This window comes from Strigops habroptila, chromosome 2 (genome assembly GCF_004027225.2).
Source record: "Strigops habroptila isolate Jane chromosome 2, bStrHab1.2.pri, whole genome shotgun sequence".
Lineage (NCBI taxonomy): Eukaryota > Metazoa > Chordata > Aves > Psittaciformes > Psittacidae > Strigops > Strigops habroptila.
In genome coordinates, this window is record NC_044278.2 from 77,833,452 (window position 1) to 77,851,348 (window position 17,897).

Sequence of the window (17,897 nt, forward strand, 5' to 3'; positions counted from 1 at the left end):
ACATGTATGTGAATATATAGGAAGGTTTTAACCCTTTTGCCTGATTGCCCCTTCCCAGCACTATGTTCTGATATGTGCATTGCATTTTCCACAATATTCATACCTTGTGAATGCTCTTTTATCATAAGATGTCAAGATCTTTTCAACTCCACACTGAAAAATTATTGAAAATAATTACTAATGAAATCTTAAGTTTCCAGGAGCTTTTTTGTAGTGTGCATAGGTAACCTCATATTTTTCTTCTTCTTTTACCACTAAGTATTTCATACTAACTCTAATCCTGAACAAAAATTATTATGCTATCTTCTACATATGATTAATATCATCTGCCAAGATATTTCTGTGCAACACAATGGTTGTTTGAAGGTTTACATCTTTGTTTTGTTTTCTACTGTGTTTATCTATATCTTGGCAAATTGTAACTCAGCTGAGGTGACCTATAACACTCAGTATATAGCCGATTAAACTGACTCTCTAGATATCTGCTGCTTATGAAAGGCATAATTTGCTAACTTTCCAGGTCTTCCTGTGAGCTGAAGTCTAAGTCCATTTCTAGACCTACTGTCCTCTCAGTGAAGAAAAATAGACTGTGCAAGAAAGATGTTATGACAGTGATGGCAAGTATCTTTTCCAGAAGAACATTGCTATAATACAATTATAGTCTAGGTATAATCTATGTTATTAAATTGCAGAGATTTATCCAATGTTTCTGTTTTACTGGTCTAAGGAATAGTAGCATTTTTATGCCATCTCTTTTTATATATGACAAAAAGTTGTATAGCCATACTATAAAAAAACAAATTCACAAACTACTCAAAAAAGCCACTGCAAAAGGAGAATTTATTGCAAGAATATGTGAAGTATCATGTGTATCGTATATCATGCATACTCTGACCAACTGCAACGAGGATATTTTCTGAAATTGTTTGCTCATGTTGTAATCTTAGAAAGCGTTGTCTGTTTGTCCGGTTGTTTGAGTGTGGGTTTTTTTGTTGCATTTTTGTTGTTTGTTTTGGGTTTTAGTTTGTGGGTTTTTTGAGTATTTTTTTTTGTGGTTTGTTTTTTGTTTTGTTTGGGGTTTTTTTCGTCTATTTTAGTGGAAATGAAGTTGAATTGTTCCAAGTACAGATTTATCTTTTTGAAATCATTCAGCTGAGTTTTATGGCTGAGAAGAATTTTCATGTTACTGTTCCCTTGCCTGTTATGTTCTAGTAAAATCCAGACTAAGCTACTAAAAGCAGTATCTTTCTAAAGTTACCATACAGTGATTTTTATTTTTTTTTTCCTATAGTTTATATGGTTCTCTGTGACTGTACTCGGCTGAATGCAACCTGGGGTCCTTCCAGTTGGGATTTGCAGTGTAGTACTCTGATTTGAGTATATATGTATTTTTTGTTACTTCACGTTAAAAAAATAAATAATAGTTTAACTTCAGTTAAAAGCACCGTATTTAACCATAAGTGGAATAGTAGACTACATATTCAGAGGATTCTCCTGAAGTTTTCAGTCTAATTACTGAGATCAGTTATTACTTATTACTAGGTGTAAAGTTAATCATGTTAAGTATAAAATAAAAGAGTGAGCGTTGGGTCAACAGGAAAGCATCACTTCTGCAATGAATCACACGTTGTAACTATATATTTTGGGTTTGTCATTTTATATTAATGTACATGATATTAAATGCAACTTCTGCAAGGGTTATGCTTTGGGTAACGTGGAACTCCTCAAAGATGCTGACTGAATACTTACGAGCAAAATCCATGAAGCTCATGATAACTACTGCCATTTCATTTTTCCCAAGTCAAATCAGCACTGTGAGGAAATTGTTCTTTAAGTCAACTCACGTAATCTTTTCTGGATTTTCCTGAAGAAATTGGGAGAGCGTTTTACAAAGTAACATGCCTGGTTTGCAAATGCTTTCAGCACTAGCAAACAGCTATACAGATTATCTTGCCTATTTGTAACCTGCTAAAACTGTTAACATCCCAGAAAAGCCTTGAGGCTATTCTTACTTCATGTCTAATCACATGTATAGGAGTTGTAGCTAGTAAACAAGCCAATGATTGTATTTAAGATCCTGTGAGGTCTTTCAAGTTGATCTCAAGTGGATGATGAACGTAATTGAAAGTGATGCTTATATTGCTACTGCTATGGGTCTACATAGCAATCTTTTTGTTTTTTTGGAGGGTGTTTTTGACTTTCATGCCTTTTCTGCTGAAAAACTTCCATGAATGGTTTCTTATGGTTTCTAACGCGCTACTTACCCATATTATATTCTAAATCTAGGCCCAGAACAAGGTCACTCCTCCTCTATAAATAATTTTAGTAACCTTTTATATGGTAGTAAGCTTTTTACATGATTGCCCAATATTTGTATGTTTAAGTTCGTCAGCGAAATAGTAACCTCGTCTTTCCAGTCTCCTTATCCCACTTTTGCCATCACCTCCCTATCTACAGAATAACAGGATCTAAAAATAACTGTGTACTATACATAGCCATACATAAAAGAAAAAAAAAAAAAAAGTTTTGAGTTACCTAGATTCTACATTTGCTGATAAACCTTTACTGTTCCTTCTGTATTTATACAACTTTTCTTCATTCCCTGATGTTATCCATTATTTCATTATCTAGCAGCACTTTGATATTTAAAACAGAATTAACAAGAAGCTGGGGAAAATACACAATATATTTGAAGCACTTAGAGAAAAATGTATCGTGCCAGATCCAACAGCCAGAGAGAAGCAAGGCTGCTGCAATACACACGTATGTTTAAGGTGGATCCCTCCAGCAGCTGTCACCTAGATCCCAGCCTCCTCAGTTCCTGGCATCTGGACATAAAAGCCCCCAGGGACACAGCCTGACTCCTGCTGCTGGTATGGACCATTATGTTCACACATATTCAACAGAGTGGGCCAGGACTCCCTTAATCCCATAGCTGATGCTCCTCTGCTCTTATCCTTAGCAACACAGATGCCCTCACATCCAAAGGCAGCCCTTGGAAACCCATTCCCCCCTCACTCCCAGCCTCTTTGTCCATTCACCAGCTAGTTTAGCTTGATCTTTGCTAATGATAACCCACTCACTCACACACCTGCACTCATTCTGGTGATACATGGGTCCTTCAACCCATGGCTTGGCTCCAGCTGCTCCATGCACATATGCGCACACAGGATTGAGAGCTTTCACCCAGGGAAGAGTTAGAAAGGAATTTAATAAGAAAAGGCAGACTGCACTGAACAGGTGCAGAGCATCAGCAGACAAGTATACTAATCAGCAAATCACTTACTCGTGGCTGGCTCTTTTTTACCCCTTTCCACTCTATTTTCCTAGTCAATTCTTCCAAAATTCTCTGCCCCACCCCCCCCTTTCCTACCTTTGGTTGGTTCTCTAAATATGTCATCATAAATTCTGTGCAATCCTGAACTGCTCTTCTGCATCCTGTAATCGGCCCTATACCGGTGGGCATACTGAGGGCAGTAACGTCCCTCAGTCTGCAAGGTGACCTGGAGAGCTGTTCCTATTGACTATCTTGATAGGTTTCACGCCTGGATCGTGGGTCTGATGGCTCTGTGGCACCTGGAAGGTGCCCAGACAAGCTGTTGGTTTCTTGGGAGTCCTTAATTTCGTTTCCTGCCTGCCACTGCTCACCCCTGTGCTCCGTCGAGCTTGTAGAGATGGGCCTTTGACAGACTGGTGGCTCCTGTGATGGGACTGGGAGTGGCCCGGCAGGGTGTTATTTGGACATTATTTAACCCCTCCCATTGTCTCTCTGAGGTTTTCTGTGGGCCTGCAGATGAGTTTTATCACATAACCTAACAAAACCTACCTGTTCTTTTACCTTTGCGGAACCACCAATTTAATTTGATTTAGATGTGTGTCATTTAAGAATAGACAAATAGGACAAATAAGAGAAAGAGCTCATATCTCAAAAAATAGCAACAATTAGATCCCATTCTTCTACAGTACTGATAAACTAGAGCAACAGAAAATAATAGATATTTGATTTTGATAACCACTAAATCAGGAAAATTACTAGATAAGCTCAGTTACCTACAATGCAAGTATTCTACCAAAAACTTTTCATGAATCTGATATAAATTGGTGTGAAATAATAACTCATCCGGGAAATACTGTTACGTTCTATCCCTCCACAGTTCTTTTTTATGAGCTTTAAAGTGTTTTCCTGTCATTTTTCACTAAGTCCATACTTTCTGGTTAAACTCCCTATTTAAACTCCCTATATATATGCTTTACAGAGAAGGTAGCAGTTTTACTGTCTTTTATGTAACAGTAGCCATTTGGTGTCAGATCTAATCACCTGTTTTGTCTTGTTTCTGGCTATGATCAGGCAAATACCTGGACTGTATCATAGATAATCCTTCTTTAAAGAACTCAGCCTACTGTTCTCCAAACATTTGCAGTTCATAGGCTTCCTGAGGTAGATAAAGTTATTATGAATTTAGTTAGTTAAGAGTCCTCATAGGTTGCATCTATCTTCAGTGCTCATAGACCGCATTTCAATTTTCTCATGTGGTCTCTTCTGATCCCTTGTAAACCCTCAACATCTGAAGCATCCTTTGGAAAGGAGTGTCACTCTTTTAACTGCTGGATAAAAAAAATTCTCTTTTGCTTGTCTCGAGTTTGCTTCTTCATAGTTTAATTTGATGTCCCATTAATTCACCCTTTCCATGTCAATCTCATAGTGCTGTAACACATAATGGAGGGGTGAAATTCATGTATATGCGGTAATGTAGCTAATTTAAGTCCTCACCGAACTGAGGTTTTACTGTTAAAAAGTACTAAACCCCATTATTCATAAATAATGGGGTTTAGCTATTTCATTCCTGTGTGTATATGTATGTGTATATATATATATGAAAAAATAAGACTTCTGTGCTATTTCTTCTCTTTTGTTATTAGATTAGGCAGACAGAAAATGAGTTGAATGTATGAACATGTGGTTTGGAAAAGTCTTGGGGACAGTTTGAAGGTCTTTCTAAACTCTTTAAACTGATTTTGACATGAGTGAAGAGCATGCAAATTAGAGATATAAGGCGAGACTTATCATATCTTATTTCCACTTGGGAGAATAGTATTGAAACATTTGTAAAACCAAGGAATTTTAGACTTCAGTGAAGAAAAAACAGTGACAATGAGATATAATATAGAATGAAAGAGAAGTGCTGGATGAAGTTTTCAGATAGGGCTGAATCAAAGCAATAGCATTCGCATGCCATTCAGACAATGAGAGAAATGTCATGTAACAAGAAAAAATATATTAAGAATTTGATACTGAAAATAAATAGCTACATGCACCTTTACTGTTGAGTGAGCCCACATTTGGTCGCTCTGTACAAAGTATCCACATCTGCATGGCAACACTCACGCTGTACCAAAACCTCAAGAATGTGCATTCAAATTTGTCTTACATTTTCAGGAGTGAAATATCCTGTCCCCCAACCATGCCCTTGCCCATGCTAATCTGGTCAGTCCTTAGAAGTGCACTGTAAAGGGTTAGCTTTCCTTGCCAGACAACAGCTGAGGAATTAGACAACAGCTGAAGAATTAGTCTTAGCCAGTGCAAACTGTTAGAGCTGTATGCTGTTTCATTCACATCCCATTCAACCACTGTGGATGTTGGGTAGTGGAAACTCTTGTGAGAACAGTTTCCACACTAGAGACAGAGCCCAAAACACCCCCTATAAAGAACTGCAGTCAAGATGTAACGTATTTTGCTGCCTTACAAAGGTGGCAGCGTGCCCTACAGAGATCATACATGGTCTTAGTAAGGTCAGACAAGATAGAAAGTATTTCTTTTATATTTTCTTTCAGTTCTGGTGCAGGAAAATACTGCAGTTACTTGCTCCTTCCTGCCTCAGATGCCTGAAACTGGATCTATAATTCTATATATCAGTTTCTCAGTTCTGTCAGAGGTCTTCATATAGGACCTATAGGAGGTCCTAGGACATATAGGAGGTACTGCTGTATCAGAATCAGCCTCCTACTTCTTAATTACACAGTTGTAGCTAAACACTCTTACTGATGTTAACAGTTGTTGGGTCAGTGATTTACAAAGCAAATATTGCTCCCTTTAACTGTGAGCTTTGAACAGACTTCCTCACCTTCAATATACTGTATTTGTCAAGGGTGCGCAGAGTACCTGAGTGGTTCACATGAATATGGTAATTGGAGAGAACATTAGTAGCTCATTAAGAATGTTTTGATTGATCAAGGAAGGATGGCAAGCTCCATGATCTACACCTGTAGAGTAATCAATTCATAAATAAAATTTATTTACAGAACTGTCATCCTGCTGGTTCATTCATCAATTGAGGACAGAAGAGAACTTATCAAAACAGGAAGCGGGTTTGGCCAGCTGAGATCAAGATGGGAGCTAAAAAAATAAAGCATGGTTTTGTAGTAATTCCCTTTTGCCAAAGGGTTACCATCATCTTGTATGATGTCAGTACACCATGTGGGTGTACCTTTGTGACTGAATGCTGTTTTCATCAGTTTTCACTATATTGACAGTCTCAGATTTTAGAAGCTATACTTAGTATTTCTTCTGCCTTTTTTGATTTTCATTAATACCTATACAGGTCAGGGATGTAAGGAAAACTACACTTACCACAAAAATGAGTTCATCTAACCAGCTAGTCATCTAGTTTGCTTTTCTATGCAGACAAGAAAGATAGGCACTCTTAGACAATGGCAGTTCCCACCTCGAGAAGGGAGTCTCAGCTCTGAGTAACCCTCCTTTGATGGATGTATGTAAGGAGGAAGAGATCGTTAGGGAAATGGTAAGACTTGGATCATTTACACAAAAAGGAGTAATGGTAAGAATAAATTATAAGCCAGAAGAAAAATGAAAAATCAAAAGAAAAATAAGAAACACGTAGAAAAGTGTGAAGACACAAGAGAAATAAAGTATAAATTTAGAAAGACAAGGGACAAAAACAAGATTCAAGGGACATATGAAGAGAAATTCATTATATGTACATAGCTGATCGAGAGGAGAAACTGTTTGCCCACATCTTTCCTGGAAACTGACTAGAGGAAGGAAACCTATCCTTTGCTGTGCTGAGGTAGCAAGCAGCTAGAAAAAATACGCAAAAATTCTTTGGAAGTCTAATTATCTTGCTTAAATTTATGCGTGTAACTCCTTTTCATTTTCAATTAAAACTGCCTGTGTATAGCAAAAAGCAGAATTCTGTATTTGTGCGGTAAGGAACAAATGAGAGTTAAACATTAACAAATAAATGGCCATAAAATGCAATTTGGTTCCATGTAAGCAAATACACATACACAGAGGAGACAAGTAATTAGATTTTTACATTTACTTGGATGGGTTAAGACAATAAACATGCTTTCACTGTCATTTAAATCTTCGTGAGTCCAGTTACTTTATTTCCTAATAGGAATGATCTTATATTCTGGGCGATTCCTCCTTCATGAGCTTATATTGTCAAGGTGAAAGGATTTCAGTTAAGAAGAACAAATATATTGCTTCCAGCCATGCTTTATAAATGTTTTCTGGTATCTTGTCAAGTGTTTAAAAAGCCAAGTTACAAATAAAATGGCAAAGGTTGTTTTAACTAATGAGAAGAAAATGCTTCCACTATATAATACACTTGCAAAATGTAAAGTCAGCTCAGCTGTACAAAGAATCTGTTGAGGTTCTACATCTTTACAAAATAGTAGAAAATATATGAAAAGTGATGTTTGAGATAATTTATTTCAAAGAAGAACTACAGGAATATTTACTGAGGATTAGCTGACATCTAATAGTGCATTATCTAAATTCACTCATAATTGTAGAGTTGCCTTTCAAAGTGTCACGATGAATGAAACATGACAGAAGTTTATGTTTATCACCAAATAAACCATTTTCCACAGATACAACCCAGTTGTTACCTTGTTTTGTCTTTTAAACAGAAATAAGGTAAACTTAAAACATTATGCTTTATACTGAGAGTTAAATCACCAGAAATGATAATTTCAAAAGATTACAAATCCTTGATGTCAAGAAAGAAAAAATTAAAGTGGAGGATGAGGTTGGAATAAAAAAAACCCATTAGTTTTTGTTACAAGTGCCAGTACATTTCTTTAGTCTTATCGCTTTTAAGCCCAAATTCATAATATCATGTATTTATGGAAATTAACAAACTGTTATGTATGTGTATGCACACACACACAGAAGCAGTGCTAAGGAAAATATGGGATTTTCCAGGGACTTCTCTTTTGTTGGAACACTACAAAACTGTTGAGCCTGAAACTTCTGGATCCAAGTACCAGTAATCTGTCCGTTAAAACACAGCTTCAGGATGGGAATCTTGTAGTTGAAAGAACTGCTGTGCCAAAATAACTAGCAAGAAATTTACTCAGAATGACGAAGAGATTCAGGGCTTTTCTTTGTTGAATTCAAACCACAGAATTAAATTTTCTTTGTATTAAAAGTGAGATTCAAGTCTTTGGGGTTCTTCCATAGCCAACAGAGAGGCATAGACATTTCTAAGGCATATTTACCCAATTTATGTTAGGTATCTGTTTCTAGGGGGGGCAGGGAACAACAGAGAAAATCAAACCCTGTAAAAAAAACCCCACCACACCTAAGCAAAATTTTGTTAGTTTGTTTTGTAGGGTTAAAAGGATGTAGAAATTAGTTCTTCTACTGAACTTCGCTAAATTTAGACAAAAGAAGAAGCATTCATAAATATTTAAATGAATTCCAGTTCACAGCCTGGAGACAAGCTAATTTATAAGTGTTCAGGAAAAAAACCCCACCTTATTATGAGTTTTAATTTTCTTTCTTCATAAAACCAGCTTAATTTCATGTCATTTCTTGAAAGCAATTTTCAGATTCTCCAAAAGTATATCTTCTAATTATACTAAATGATGGGTCTTCAAGAAAAAACATAGAAAACACAGAACAACATACAGTACTTTACAGTTTTCTTATTTCTATAACAACCTATAACAACCATTGCTACTATGATTTGAATCTATGTTGGGACATGGTGGGAGATATCAGAAAAAAAACCCAGGAATCCTGTGAGTTCAAATACATAAAGTAGATGAACAGTGAACAGTGAACTAACTAACCAAATGAAGAATAGAAAAATACTACTAAGCCCAGTCTGACTGCAGCAAATAAAATTGTTAATATGCTATTAATAATAGATATCAAATAATCTTGCTTCCAAAATCTGAAACTTTATCGTGGCTGACCAAATTAATTCATTAAGAATGGCCTACATAATATTTCTTGGAAATTAACTGCATGTTTGCTTTCACCTATGGTTTATGATTGCTCTGCAGAAGGACTCTGGATTGTTGTGTATGTTTGTATTTTGCTAATCTACATTTCCAGACAATTGCATGCAGTGTTCAATGGTTGATAAAGAAATGTGTGTTATTATGAGCACTGCTTTATTCTAATGCACTGAATTGATGCAGAAGAAAATGAGGCACATTTCTCACATCACAAAATCTCTTCTACTACATTCTTACTCTTATTATAGGATTGCTATTTTTCCATTTAGTACATGTGATAAATTGGTAATTATAGAGTGGAGAGTAAAGATTGATTTTTTTCTGTGGGATGCTATCTCACTTGTGACAGTTGAAAAGTAAGCAGCACTGCACACAATAATTTAATGTATTTAGCAGATTTTTTTTCTCTTGTTCTTACCTAAGCAATTTCTATGTAAATAGTGATAACATTTGCTGTTTTCAGGGCAGAATTAAGAAAATAAATGTGTTACTATCTGGGAAGTACGTGTGTCTTGTAACAAAGACTTCTGTTGAAAAAGAATTTGTACAGGAAGTAAATGTACTTTTTTTTAATTTTTCCCCATACAAGTAAATATGTGTGCACACATATATATTAAATGTATATGAATATTTTAGATACATGGCATTAACAAGATACTGTACAAATCTAGATTAAATTATTAGGTAAAATATGAATTATTCATAAATGCCATAGGACTTGCAGTACACTTGCTAAAACACAGCGTGAATACAGAATAAAACAAGAAAAAACTCGAGATATAAATATATGCACATAATCTCTTTTTATTTTAACACGGATCTGGACTCTCCTCCGAAACATAAGTGACAAAGAACTCTTTGCCAGAGTCTGTTTTTACACCTCTTCTAACTAATCTGCATATTCAGATGAAAAAATTAACACTTAATTACTTGGAACAGGGAGTACCTGAACCAGTGAGGTACCAGAATTCAGTTGTTTACAAAGTGTTCAAAACCTTTGATTGATAAACTATGAATAAAGCTTTTAAGGCACATCACAATCCAGACAAGGTAAAATAAATAAAAATTTCTAACCAAAGTTAGGAAAGTAGACTAACTTTCATTTAACTCTTGTGAAACCCCATATGTAAAAAGACAACTACAGAGAGTGTTGTTCAATATATTCTGAACAGTATGTGTACTGTTACATGAAATTAGATATTATTACCACAGTGGTTAAGAGAGAAGCAAGTCACATTTCTTAAATGATACATGCTTTCCTATGTGAAACACTGACCATATAAGTGACATGTCAGTTTCTGATAAACTTTTGTGATTGCCAAGGGCAAATTATGATAGCTCAAAACCAACAGTTAGCAATAGTTAGATGGAGCATGGAGTATTATTGGGCTACGAGTAATTTGTGATTACAGCCACAAACCTGAAAGGAGAAAGTGAAGTGATTTTTCTGTTTGTTGTTTTTTTTTTGTTGTTTTTTTTTTTTTTTTTTTTATTGGATCTATCTCCATCTTAAATATATTAAATCACTCCTGACAGATACATAGGGCATATTTTAAACCCCTGAAATTATTATTTTTTTAATTTTAACCTTGAAACATACTGGTTTGTAGTAAGTACTATATGCTGTCAAGGAATAATTTTGTATCCCTACTTCCCCCCTGAGACCAGTGGTACAAGGCTATATTACATACATTATATACTTTAATTCTTCATTAAAATTGGAGAAGTTGCATGGTGTCCTCAACTTAAAAAGGACATGGAGCTGTTGGAGCAAGTCCAGAGGAGGGCCACGAGGATGATAAGAGGGCTAGAGCAGCACCTCCCGTATGAAGACAGGCTGAGAGAGTTGGGGCTGTTCAGCCTGGAGAAGAGAAGGCTGCGTGGAGACTTCATAGCAGCCTTCCAGTATCTGAAGGGCGTCTAACAGGGGAAGCAGGGGAGGGACTCTTCCTTATGGACTGTAGTGGTAGGACAAGGGGTAATGGCTTCAAACTTAAACAGGGGAAGTTTAGATTAGATGTAAGGAAGAAGTTCTTTACAGTGAGGGTGGTGAGGCACTGGAACAGGTTGCCCAAGGAAGTTGTGAATGCTCCATCCCTGGCAGTGTTCAAGGCCAGGTTGGACAGAGCCTTGCGCAACATGGCTTAGTGTGAGGTGTCCCTGCCCGTGGCCGCGGGGTTGGAACTGGATGATCTTAAGGTCATTTCTAACCCTAACTGTTCTATGATTCTATGATTCTATGAAAATTGAAGATGTGAAAAGCATCAGTAAAGATTCATGTGTTTCAACAGAAATAACATGGCAGGTTTGGGGAGTTTTATTTTAAGGCACAATTAATCTGACCTATTTTAGGAGTCTAAAGTGTGATGATCCATGCCCTAGAAATGCCTGTTTATCTCAGTTGTTTGCAGAGAGAGTTTGGGAATCTAGGTGAGACACAGACAGCTACATGCATTCAGATGATTCCTGCATTGTGTAACTACATCGAAAAAATGCAGGCCGCTGCAAATGTTCTAGAAGTTTACAGTGAAAACACCTATTCATAAATGTGACTTTACTACCTCTTAAGTATGCAAAAAAAAAATCACATTTTAGATGAATGTATTTTATCAATTTGGAACCTGATTTTTTTTCCTTTTAAAATTGAGCATAAATATTTCCAGTTAATGCATTTTTATTTTGCCATTTTGCTTCCTGTCAAAACCCACACTTGATGCACTTAGAACTGAAGAATATTTTCTGTAGGTCATTATAGAAATTTTGAGGCTTTATCAGGAAATATTTTAGCGGGATTCTTTGCTAAAATATTGGCAACATATGCTGCTACAATATTTTTACATGTGGCTTCATTTTTCTCTATGGAATTAAGAGTTCAGCTGCGTTGAGTGTGTATGCAAAAGTAAACATTAACTATTTTTTTTTTATTATTAATCTCTTGAGTGGTGAAAATTATAAAATCATCTAAAAGCTTGCTTAGAGAATTAAACCTTGCAAGTCATATGTATTTTATTCTGATTTCTGTTTCTAAGTATCAGGCTGCTAAAAAGAATATTCCAATCAACTCCTCATGTCTCTGATCCACCAGCATATTCTTCTGTCCTGGGTTCAGCTATAGCAGTCATTTTTCTCCTTCTTAGTAGCTGGTGCAGTGCTGTGTTTTTTAACTTTCAGCCTGGGAACAATGCTGATAACGCTGATAACGCTGATGTTTTCAGTTGTTGCTAAGTAATGTTTATTCCAACCAAGGACTTTCTTAGTCTCATGCTTTGCCAGGGAGGAGGGGAAGCCGGGAGGAAGCAGAGACAGGACACCTGACCCAAACTAGCCAAAGGGGTATTCCATACCACAGCACGTCATGCCCAGTATATAAACCGGGGGGAGTTACCCGGAAGGCCCAGATCACTGCTCGGGTCGGGCTTGATGTCAGTCAGCGGGTGGTGAGCAATTGTATCCTCTCCCCTTGTTATTTCACTAATCATTATTATCATTGGTGGTAGCAGTAGTGGGTTTGTATTATACCTTAGTTGCGGGACTGCTCTTATCTCAACCCGTGGGAGTTACATTCTTCCGATTCTCCTCCCCATCCCTCCGGGAGCGGGGGGAGAAAGGGGGGGGAGTGAGCGAGCGGCTGTGTGGTTCTGAGTTACCGGCTGGGCTCAAACCACGACAGTTCTTTTTGGCGCCCAACGTGGGGCACGAAATGTTGAGATAACGACAGATCTGACCAGAGTGTGTTTAATCATATTTGTGATAAGCATTCATTGTTACTACTCGTCACAATGGTGATTATTTGGCTCTCAGACTTGTTGCGCTTAATCTCAGAGTTTCAGCATGTTGTACCTTACTTACAGCCACTATTTGCTGTTTTAGCGTTTATCGGCTGGGGAGCCTGGGCTGAGGTTCTTGTTACACTGTACTTCATGGTAATGACTTGTAATACAATAGACTCATTGATCATGAAACTGGTCTGGTTCGTGCTTCCAGCGTGGCCATCACCTCTATACATTGGGAGGTATATAATGAAATATTTTAGCAATTGCATATCTATTTTTTTCTCCTCGGGGGGTAAACTTACGAAGGAAGCATTCTCTTTCACCCCCCGTTCCCCCACCAGCCTATTTGCAACAGCAGTTGAGAGTTCTGAAGGTTTTAGATGGCCTTTGAATACCCTTGAAACCTGCCTGCTGATTGTGCTGGGGATCAGCATGTTGGCACACATACGGAGTGTGTTCTACCCACGGCCATCCCGTCGTAGGAACATCCTATTTCGTTTAATCTCAAAAATTCAGCAGTATCAGGTTCGAATCTGGTCTAGGATTAGACGACGATATAGGAGGACCACCAAGAGATTTTCCCTGAGGCTGGACAGTTATGAGTGGCAGGGTGTGTAGGATAGTATGGGCAAGTATCTAGGCCGGTGGGCCCCTCCAGTGCTTTGGAACTTCACCACTGAACAAGTGCAACATCCGGAAAAACTAGTAAAACACTTAAACGAGGTGTGCTGTCGTCCTGGTTATACCAGAGAGGGACAAATCATGGCAACGTGCTGGGGCTTGGCCTACGCCTACAGAGCCCTGCTCAACACTATCCAGCACCTTCAAAGGGAAAAAAATGTCTCTGGATCTGATGGCAAAGCAACAGACAACGCAGCTATGCCAACTACAAGCACAGCAGCTACTCAAACCCCGACAGCAACAGACAATATGGCTACTTCAAGCACCGCAGCTACACCAACCCCAGTGACAAGCACAGTAGCTACTCAAACCCCGACAGCAACAGACAATGCAGCTGTTGGTGTTACTCAACTCCCAAGCACAACAGCTGCACCAACCCCAGCAATAGACATTGCAACCACTCCAATCCTAGTGGCAGACACTGCAGCCACTCCAACCACAGTGACAAACACTGCAGCTAAACCAAATGGCCAGTTTGTGACAATGTCTGTTGCTCCTGTAAGCAAAAGCAGACGAGAGGCACAAAGAGCAACCCGCGAAGCGAAGAAAGATGAAGACCCAATGCCATTACTACATGCAACAGCATCTGAACAAGAGTTACTACTACGTGGGTCAGAGGAAGAGGAAGAAGAAGAAGAGGTCACTTCTCGACCCCGGACCTCAACCGAACTGCGGAATATGCGAAAAGATTTCACCCGTCTTCCAGGGGAGCACATTGTCACCTGGTTGCTCCGATGCTGGGACAATGGGGCCGACGGTCACGAACTAGAAGGTAGGGAAGCCAAGCAGCTGGGATCACTTGCTAAGGAAGGAGGAATTGACAAAGCGATTGCAAGAGAGAAGCGAGCCCTCAGTCTTTGGAGGCGGCTCCTGGCAGCTGTGAAGGAAAGGTTTCCCTACAAAGACGATATTACGAGTCGCTCAGCCAACTGGACCACGATAGAGAAAGGCATCCAGTCCCTGAGGGAATCAGCCATTATAGAGATGATCTATCATAGGCCGGATGCCAGGAACACGTCCGTAGATCCAGATGAAGTCGAATGTACACGACCCATGTGGCGGAAACTTACACGGAGTGCGCCATCATCATATGCCCACACATTGGCATCAATGACCTGGAATGATGGAATATCACCAACAGTGGATTGCCTGATTCGTCAACTCCGAGAGTTCGAAGACAATCTCACCCCTTCCATCATTTCAGCTGTGGAAAAACTGTCCCAGGAGTTCAAACAATTGAGAGACGATTTATCCGATCTATCCAGCTCCCCACGCGTACCAACCCATGTCTCAGCTATTAACAGAAGGCGCCCTACTGCTCGAGAAAGAAAATATAGGAGGCACACGCCACGGGCCACCCTATGGTTTTACCTGCGGGATCACGGAGAAGACATGAGAAAGTGGGATGGAAAACCTACTTCAGCTCTGGAGCAACGGGTGCGTGAACTGAAGAGGAGAACAATGGTCAAGGATGATCCTCCCAGGAAAGCTGCTGCTCCAGTCTCTGGTGAGCAGTTTCCCAGACGGAGTGGAAGAGCTGATTTTAATCCAGCTCCTGTGATAAGGAATACTAATCATTTTCTACAAGACAGACGTGGAGAATTTTATGATCACTATTAGAGGTGCCCTGCCTCCAGCCAGGTGGAGGAGAGGGATAATTGGGTTTACTGGACTGTGTGGATCAGATGGCCTGGCACATCAGTCCCACAGAAGTATAAGGCTCTAGTAGATACCGGTGCACAGTGTACTCTGATGCCATCAAGGTATCAAGGGGTGAAACCCATTTATATTTCTGGAGTGACAGGAGGATCCCAAGCGTTAACTATGCTGGAAGCTGAAAGCAGCCTGACTGGGAGGAAGTGGCAAAAGCACCCCATTGTAACTGGTCCAGGGGCTCCATGCATCCTTGGCATAGACTATCGCAGAAGAGGGTACTTCAAAGACCCAAAAGGGTATAGATGGGCTTTTGGTATCGCTGCCTTGGAGACAGAGGAAATTAAGCAGCTGTCCACCTTACCCGGTCTCTCGGAGGATCCTTCTGTTGTGGGGTTGCTGAAGGTCGAAGAACAACAAGTGCCAATTGCGACCACAACAGTGCACCGGCGGCAATATCGCACCAACCGAGACTCCTTGATTCCCATCCTTAAGCTGATCCGTAGACTGGAGAGCCAAGGAGTGATCAGCAGGACCCGCTCACCCTTTAATATCCCTATATGGCCAGTGCAAAAGTCTAATGGAGAGTGGAGATTAACAGTAGACTATCGTGGCCTGAACGAAGTCACACCACCATTGAGTGCTGCTGTACCGGACATGTTAGAACTTCAATATGAACTGGAGTCAAAGGCAGCCAAGTGGTATGCCACAATTGACATTGCCAGTGCATTTTTCTCAATCCCTTTGGCAGCAGAATGCAGGCCACAGTTTGCTTTCACTTGGAGGGGCATCCAGTACACTTGGAACCGACTGCCCCAGGGGTGGAAACACAGCCCTACCATCTGCCATGGATTGATCCAGACTGCACTGGAACAGGGGCAAGCTCCAGAACACCTGCAATACATTGATGACATCATCGTGTGGGGTGATACAGCAGAAGAAGTTTTTGAGAAAGGGAGGAAGATAATCCAAATCCTGCTGAAGGCCGGTTTTGCCATAAAACGGAATAAGGTCAAGGGACCTGCACAGGAGATTCAATTTTGGGGAATAAAATGGCAAGATGGACGCCGCCAGATCCCCACAGACGTGATCAACAAGATAACAGCAATGTCTCCACCAAGTAACAAGAAAGAAACACAAGCTTTCTTAGGTGTTGTGGGGTTCTGGAGAATGCACATCCCAAATTACAGTCTGATTGTAAGCCCTCTCTATCACGTGACCCAGAAGAAGAATGATTTCAAATGGGGCCCTGAGCAACAACAAGCCTTTGAACAAATTAAACGAGAAATAGTTCATGCAGTAGCCCTTGGACCAGTCCGGGCCGGGCCAGATGTGAAAAATGTGCTCTATACCGCAGCTGGGGAGAATGGTCCTACCTGGAGCCTCTGGCAGAAAGCTCCAGGGGAGACTCGAGGTCGACTCCTCGGCTTTTGGAGTCGGGGATATAAAGGATCCGAGGCCAGCTATACTCCCACTGAAAAAGAGATACTGGCAGCCTATGAAGGGGTTCGAGCTGCCTCAGAAGTGATCAGAACCGAAGCGCAGCTCCTGCTGGCACCCCGGCTGCCTGTGCTGGGCTGGATGTTCAAAGGCAGGGTCTCCTCTACACATCATGCAACTGATGCTACATGGAGTAAGTGGGCTGCACTAATTACACAACGAGGTCGAATAGGAAATCCCAGTTGTCCAGGAATTCTAGAAGTCATCATGGACTGGCCAGAGGGCAAAGATTTTGGGATGTCACCAGAAGAGGAGGTGACGCGTGCTGAAGAGGCCCCACCATATAATGAACTGTCAGAGAGTGAAAAGCAATATGCCTTGTTTACTGATGGGTCCTGCTATATTGTGGGAAAGCATTGGAGATGGAAGGCAGCTGTGTGGAGTCCCCTGCAACAAGTTGCATAAACTGCTGAGGGAGAGGGTGAATCGAGTCAGTTTGCAGAGGTGAAAGCCATCCAGCTGGCCTTGGACATTGCTGAACGAGGAAAATGGCCAGTACTTTATACTGACTCATGGATGGTGGCAAATGCCCTGTGGGGGTGGTTGCAGCAGTGGAAGCAGAGCAACTGGCAACACAGAAGTAAACCCATCTGGGCTGCTGCATTGTGGCAGGATATCGCTGCTCGGGTGCAGAACCTGGTGGTGAAGGTACGCCACGTAGATGCTCGTGTACCCAAGAGTCAGGCCACTGAGGAACACCAGAATAACCAGCAAGTGGATAAAGCTGCTAAGATTAAAGTGGCTCAAATGGACTTGGATTGGCAACATAAGGGTGAATTATTTTTAGCCCGGTGGGCCCATGACACCTCAGGCCATCAAGGCAGAGATGCAACATATAGATGGGCTCGTGATCGAGGGGTGGACTTAACGATGGACACTATTGCCCAGGTTATTCACGAATGTGAAACATGTGCTGCAATTAAGCAAGCCAAGCGGTTAAAGCCTCTCTGGTATGGAGGATGATGGCTGAAGTACAAGTATGGGGAGGCCTGGCAGATTGACTATATCACACTCCCA